This window comes from Onychomys torridus, chromosome 5 (genome assembly GCF_903995425.1).
Source record: "Onychomys torridus chromosome 5, mOncTor1.1, whole genome shotgun sequence".
In the NCBI taxonomy this organism is placed as follows: domain Eukaryota; kingdom Metazoa; phylum Chordata; class Mammalia; order Rodentia; family Cricetidae; genus Onychomys; species Onychomys torridus.
Window position 1 is genome coordinate 35,545,867 of NC_050447.1, and position 7,496 is coordinate 35,553,362.

Below are 7,496 nucleotides of genomic sequence, written 5' to 3' on the forward strand. Positions count from 1 at the left end.
TTGATTGCTTTTTAATGATTGTGTGGTAGCTCCTGAAGGCCTTAAAAGGGGGTTTTAAACTGAGGAGGGCCCCTAAAGTTGGTTCTTTCTGGTCAGTGCAGAGAGTCATGCTCCAATGTGGCTTATCAGTTGGTGTGTTTTGAGGGAGCATTTTGGTCCTTTTGCCTTTTAGGCCAATGTAAGGAGAGCAGTTAGCATGTTGACATGAAGCTGTGTCAGGGAAAGTGGGTCCCTGCACGCACATCTGTTCCATGCCTCCCTTGCCTTTCATTCTCTAAAGTGTTACATATGGAATACATATGTCTTTCTGCTCCAGTACCAGAGGGGGAAAAAGAAGGAAGAAATAAAAAAGAGAAGAATCACAGAGAAATCAATAAACACCTGTTATTCCCAGATCTGCAGCGATTTGGACTGAGATGTGCCTGCAGGCAAAGTTAAAACAAAACCCAAGTCTGCCTTTCTGCTTTCATAGATTTCCTGTAGCTGGCGTGAGGGTTTCTTAAAAATTATTTTATATTTATTTCATTTCGTTTCATCTCATTTGATCCCAGGGTAAACTCTGCACCTTCTGTTGTTTCCTGCCCCCGATCTGTTCTCTGTGCTGTGTGTTTTCTCCGTTCTCTCTATGCATACTTTGTATTCAGCAGTGGGGATTTTGTCCTTTAACAGCTGTGGGATGCAGTCTTGTTTAGCTCCTACCACAGTAGGTTTCCAACATTAGATTGCCCCCTGCTGCTGCTGTCACATTAAAAATAAAACACAAAACATTTGGGGAACCGTCACTTAAGAGCATATATATCCCATAAAACACATTGGGGTGGAATCACGAGAACAGGCTGAAATCTAGGCAACAATCGGTAGATGCTTTGCCAGGCTACACAGGGATTTCTAATTTTGGAATATGTGTGTGTGCACATGTGTAGCTTTGCACATCCATTGCCCCTTCCCAGTGAGAGTGAGCTATGACTCAGAAGCTATTGTGACTGTGAGTCCATCTGTCATGACAATGTGGTTTTCCCATACGTGAGTTCCCACTCAAGTGGCCACCATACTGTTGATGCTGTAGGGGTGTTGCCATGAATTCACTGAGGGCGGTAATCTGATTGTTTCTCTGCTTTTAGCCCCGAGCTCACACATATGTGAAGATGTTAGCAGTAAGTCTTGTTAGTTACTCATTCCACAAATCCAGATTAATGCTGAGTTAATCTGCTGAGTTAGCTTTTTGTTGGGTTTAGGACCCAGAGAAGTAAATCATACAGCTAATATTTTGGCCAGAAGAGGGTCTCTGCAACTGGGGCTACATATGGTTGCTAATTGCCATATGGGTGCTAAGACTGAACCTGGGTCCTCTGTAAGAGCAGCAAGTGCTGTTAACCTCTGAGCCAGCTCTCCAGCTCCAGAACTTTCTTTTATGGCTTCGTACTTTGGATCCCAACCATACTTTCTCTTCTGAATACTCCCACCCACATGTATTTCTTGAACATTGCATGAGTTATTGTTGTCATTGGTACTTGTTGGAAATTCTCTATTAAACCTATAAGTGATTTGGGGACAGAGTCCTTATCTGGTTCATTTCTGTGTCTCTGGTGTCATCCATGTTATGTCATGTCTATTAAATATCTAACATTGAAGCATGACTCCGGCACCCTCCAAAGCCAGTGGGGATTTAATGACTGGACAGAAGTAATTGAAGGTATGTTAGAAATAGGGTCTAGTTTTGGGAGGGACACAGATAGAACACAGAGCAGCAATGGAATATAAAGTAATTACAGTGCAAAGTCAGGGTTGGATAGTGGTGTGGAAGCGTGAGGTTAACCATAGTGGGTTGCCCTCTTCTTTCTCCCCACTAAGGCTTCTCTCTATGAGTTTTCTAGCATTCCCCCCATCATCCCCAGTGATTTTGAATATCTCCATTATGACTAAGAGCTTGATTCAGCAGCTACATGATTTTCAAGACTCTATGGTTGGGTGAGGGGTCATGGCTCCTTACCCCTGCAGATCACTGACTTTAGTTCAGCTCTGGCTTGCAACTGAATGAGTTCCTAGAGCAAGTGTGTGCTGAGTAAGATAGTGTGAGGAGAAGTCAGACCTTGGTGTGAGCATCTGCTCAACCAAAAAAGGCTTCTTCTTTGTGGTCCCAGGTCTTAGGGTTGGCTCTTCAATTTTTGGTTTCACAATTTTCATATGACATTTGTGGAAAACGTGTGTGTGTGTGTGTGTGTGTGTGTGTGTGTGTGTGTGTGTATGCATGTACTTTTTTTTTTTTTATGGTGCTGGAAACCAAGTCCAGGGCTCTGTGCATGCTTATGTTAGACAAATAGTTTACCACTTAACTACATCCCTATCCTAATGTGGTTTTTAATCTTTTATTATCTAAATAAAATGGCTGATGACAAATTCTGTGGGGACTCATTCTCCAATTCTAGCTAGAGGTAATTAGCATCCTGCCTCTTTTTGCTCCTCCTGACTCTTGAAAAAAAAATGAAGTTTGCTCTTATGTAATAGTGAGCTCATGAGTATGTGTCTCTGCAAGTGTCCTTTAACTTGGTTTTATCTTGAACTTTCCTCAAATGACATCCTATTTTAGATAGTATATGCAACTTATTCTTTCCCTATGGTAAATTTGAATTTTTACTTCTATGATTTATCCACAGTGTTGCTCACAGTGGCGCTTCCTTCCTTTTCCTGTCTACAGAATATTTTGTTGAAGAATGTGGCCTGCTTGGGAGCAATCAGGTTGCTTCCACTGTCTCTTCTTCTCCAGATTACACTAAGGAGTGCTGTTGAACCTCAATCTTATCCCTTCCTCCCCATCCTTCTCCTCCTCCTTTTTGCTCTCTTCCTTCCTCCCTCCTTCTCCCTCTCCTTCCTCTTCCACAGGGTCTGTGTCTCATCAACATCTATATGGTTTGCAGACTATACACATTGTCAGCACTGCTTGATAATGTCAAGATCTTCTAGATCATTGGGTCTCAACCTGTGGGTCATGACTCCTCTGGGAGTCACATATCAGATATCCTGCATCTTAGACATTTACATTGATCCATAACAGTAGCAAAATTACAGTTACAAAGTAGCAATTAAATAATTTTATGGTTGGGGGATCACCACAGCATGAGGAACTATATTAAAGGGTCACAGCATTAGGAAGGTTGAGAACCACTGCTCTAGATGGTGATTTACACCTCCATTGTACTGTAGTTCTCAGTGTTCCTAGCCCTCGACAGCTTCTTGACCATTAGCCTTTGCCTGTCTAGTAATCTGAAGTTGTATTTCAATTTAGTTTAACTGTATTTCCATGATTGCTAGTGAGGATGAGAGTCTGATATGAGTGTTGACCATTTCTATTTCCTTTTCTGAAAGTGAGTTTGTGTATTTTGCTCATTTTTCTACAAACCCATCTGTCTTTTTAAAATAATAAAAAATTACTTTAATTGAAGTGCTAGGAATTAAACCCAGGGCCTTGTGCAACGTAGGCAAATGCTCTGCCTGACAGCTTCATTTATCTTGTCTTACCACTGTGTAGAGTGCTGGAAGACAGTCTGGATGCTCCTGCTTTGGTAGCTATGAGTGTAGAACTGTCTTTCTTCACTTGGAGAACTGCCCTTCAATTCCTTTATGGTCCCATTTGATAACCAAGTGCTTCATTGCTGTAGAGACGGCTCAGAAACTGTGAACTCTTGCCGTTCTTCCAGAGGACCTGAGTTTGGATGCCAGGGCCCACACTGGGCAGATCACAACTTACCTGTAACTTCCAGGGGATCCAATATCCTCTTCTGGCCCTTGTGGGCACCCACATGTGTAAGTAAACTGCAAAAACTCTGGGTTTGGTGTCTTGAGTTTTGGCACCAAAATGTTAGTAAATTGATGGCTGAAACTGCAAGGAGACAGTTCAGCCCTAGAGGGCAAGGTATCCCTGGACACCTCGAGCTACTCAGAACAAGAGCTCTGCCCTGAAGGTGTCCCGGACACCTGGAGCTGTTTAGCACAGCTCTGATGGCTGGGACTGCAAAGAAAACAGCCCAACCTTGGAAAGGAAGGTGTTCTGACTTCTTGGGAGAGTCAGGTCTGGAACTGCTCCAGCAAGGAAGGGTGTCCTGACTCTTCAGGAAAGTCAGGATATACCTGGTGTGATGGGGGTGGTCTCCCTGCAGGACACAGCAATCCTGCTCCTCTCCTGGAGAGCTATAATCTCTGGCTCAGTGTTATCAGCTCTCTCTTGCTCAGTCCACTATGGGACATCCCAGAAAGGTTCCTCTGTTTAGCTCCCCCTTGCTCAGTCCACTATGGGACGTCCCAGCAAGGCTCTTCTGGTTCACCATTCAATGAATACTCTTTGAGAAAGAGGTTTATTTGGGAATGAGGAGTCCAGGAGAGTAGCTGCCTCTACCAGGGTGGAGAGAACAGCTCACAACTGACCAGGCAGGGAGGTTTATATAGGATGTCTAGGGGGCAGAGTCAACTGTGATTGGATAGTTTATTTTCTGCCCAGGGATTGGCCAGTTTAGTAAGCAAGGGGATGGCCCTGATTTCAGGGCCAAACTGTGTTTCTTTCACTGGCCTTTCTTGGCTTTTTGACACTACCTCTAAGGCCAGGGCACATTTCTTTCACTGACTCTGATTCTAGGGGCCAAGAGTGTTTTTTTGGTACTAGTTTCAGAGTCAAGGCATATTTCCTGGGTTCTGGGTTTGGGGATAGAGTGTTTATTTCTCTGGCTCAGGTCCCAAACACAGGCTGTGTTTCTTTCCCTGGTCCTGGACCTTAGGGCCAGGATTCTACTGTCCTGCTCTGTGATTGGTTGATTTCACAAGTCAGTTGGACAGGGGCAGAGATGGCTCTGATCTGAGCTAAACTGTGTTTCTCTCACTGGCTTTATCTGAGACATTCTTCCCTAATTCTGGGCTCCAGGGTCAGGGTGGGTTTCTCTAGCCAGCCCCCTTTCCCTACAACATGCACATGCATGCACACACATGTACACATAAATAAAAAATAAGATAACTCTTCTAAAAAGTTCTTTTAATTCATTCATAGTTTTTAGTCTTCTTTCTGGTTTAGGTTTTCGGCAAACTGTTCTTTTAAAAAATCCTTCTCAACACTGAAGCCATTAAATATTGTTTGTATTCTACAGTACTTAAAAATGAAAGTTGTGCCTTTCACAACAAAATCCCCAAGCTTCCTGGCACTGGTTTTTGTGTGTGGGGTGTCAGATAGGGACCGACACGGGTAGTCAGTAAACCCTAGCCCCCATCCCTCCTTTCTCTGCTGGTCTGCAGAGCCATTCTGTCAGCAGAGAAACTTTCGTGATGAAGACTCCACTAGCCTGTTCCCCTATTCTCTGCCTTTATTAATGCTTTCTCTTGCCTGCTTCCCAAGACTAAAGCATAATTGGCCTTGAACAAACACAACCACAGTATGACCTTCTGTAAAATCTGCCTTAATGTATAACATAAAAAGATGTAATTGGAAAAATATTTGTTTGTATTCTTGTGTGTTTGCCACAGCTGTTTTGAGGAACACGCTTGTCCGCTCTGGTGCCAACATGAGTCCTTGTCTTCAAACCAGAATCCCTGCATCAACCATCCAGTATTGTGGGCTCTTGTGTCCCAGGCAGTGGTGGCTTCTTATCATTGTGGCTCAAGCCTCCCATGAAAGATGTTGATATGTTTTTGTTTTCATATCATGATGCAGACAAATCGCATGGGAACAGGAAGTGATATTGCTTTCATTAGTGAGAATTCAGCAGAGTCCCACGACAGAGATGGCCTTGGGAAATGAGTCTAGAAATGCTGGGTTACAAAGTGACTGTGTTGTAGAGCCGAGACTGTCACATGTGTTTGGGATACTTGGTGCCACATGATGTCACACTCGGTCAGAATCCTCAGTACTGCGACACATATTGTGAATTTTCACTACATATGGGACATTGCAGGGAACAGAATTCAAATTTAGAATTTGGGGGTGGTGGTGGTGGGAGTGAACAGGTTTCTTCCAAAGCTAGAATCTTCAAGGACTAACATGGCTTGGTTTCAGGAACACTTCCCTCTTGGATTTTAATAAAAGGAATATATTTTTAATTCACTTCTGCAGTAACCTGTATGTATTTGCATGGATAACAAATCACAAGAAGACAGAGACTGAGGCCTCTGCCTACCTCAAGGGTCTGACGTAATCAGACTACCCAGTCTTGACCTTCTAGATAAGGTCATACAAACTGGGACTTCATCCCTGTGTGAGGTACTTGTCCCTGACTCATTTCTGTTCCTATGACAGATTTCCTGATCTGAAGCAACTTAGGGGAGGGAAGAGTTTATCTCACAGCTCCAGGTCACACTCCAGCATTGAGAGACATTGAGGCAGAACTCAAGACAGGAAGTGGAAGGCAGGCTTGCTTCCGGTTCCACATAGCATTGCCTCCAATCAAGGAACCCACTTCACAGTCAAATAAAGCAAGACAGGAAGTCTGGAGGCTGCTGCTTGCTAGCTGGAAGGCCGTGTGGTAGCTTGAATGGGAATGACCCCCAGCTCATGTGTGAGTGTTTGTTTCCAGTTGGTGTGTAGCACGACTCTCGACAGTTCCTCAGCTGATCCTATTTCCTCAGACTGGAAGCCTCTGAGTCTTCATCCAGATGGATCTCGGCTGAACTGCTGCTAGAAGCCTAAAAGCTTAACCAGCTCTAGTTTCTGGTTTTCACGCCTTATATACCTTTCTGCTTTTGGCCATCACTTTCTGGGATTAAAGGCGTGAGTTACCATGCCTGGCTATTTCCAGTGTGGCTTTGAACTCACAGAGATCCAAATGGATCTCTGCCACCCAAGTGGTAGGATTAAAGGCACGTGTGCCACTATTTTCTGGCCTCTATGTCTATCTAGTAGCTGTTCTATTCTCTGACCCCAGATAAGTTTATTAGGATGCACAATATATTGGGGGACACAATGTATCACCACATTGGTGGAACTGTTTGGGAAGGATTAGGAGGTGTGTCCACTGGGGTGAGCTTTGAGGTTTCAAAAGAGCATGACATTGACCATCAGTGCTTACTTACATGCCTCCCCGACCTTGTGGTTGTTTCAATATGTAAGCTCTCAGCTACTGCACCAGAGCCCTGCTGTAATGGTTAGGGACTCACCCTCTATCTAAACTATCAATTCTCAGCCATGAACCCTTTGGGGGTCACATATTGGATATTTACATTATAATTCACAACAGCAAAATTATAGTTATGAAGTAGCAATGAAATAGTTTTATTGTTTGGATCACAGCACTGAAAAGATTGAGAACCATTGCTCTAAACTGTAAGCAAGCCCCAATTAAATGCTTTTCTTTCTTTTCTAAGTTGCCTTGGTCTTGGTGCTTTGAAAAGTAATTGAAAAGTAACTAAGACAGGCATGGTATGTTCACTTAGCTTTTATCTACAGTTTAGGACCACCTGCTTAGGGAATGGTGCCACCTACAGTGGCCTGGACTCTCCTACATCAATCCATCAAGACAGTGAGT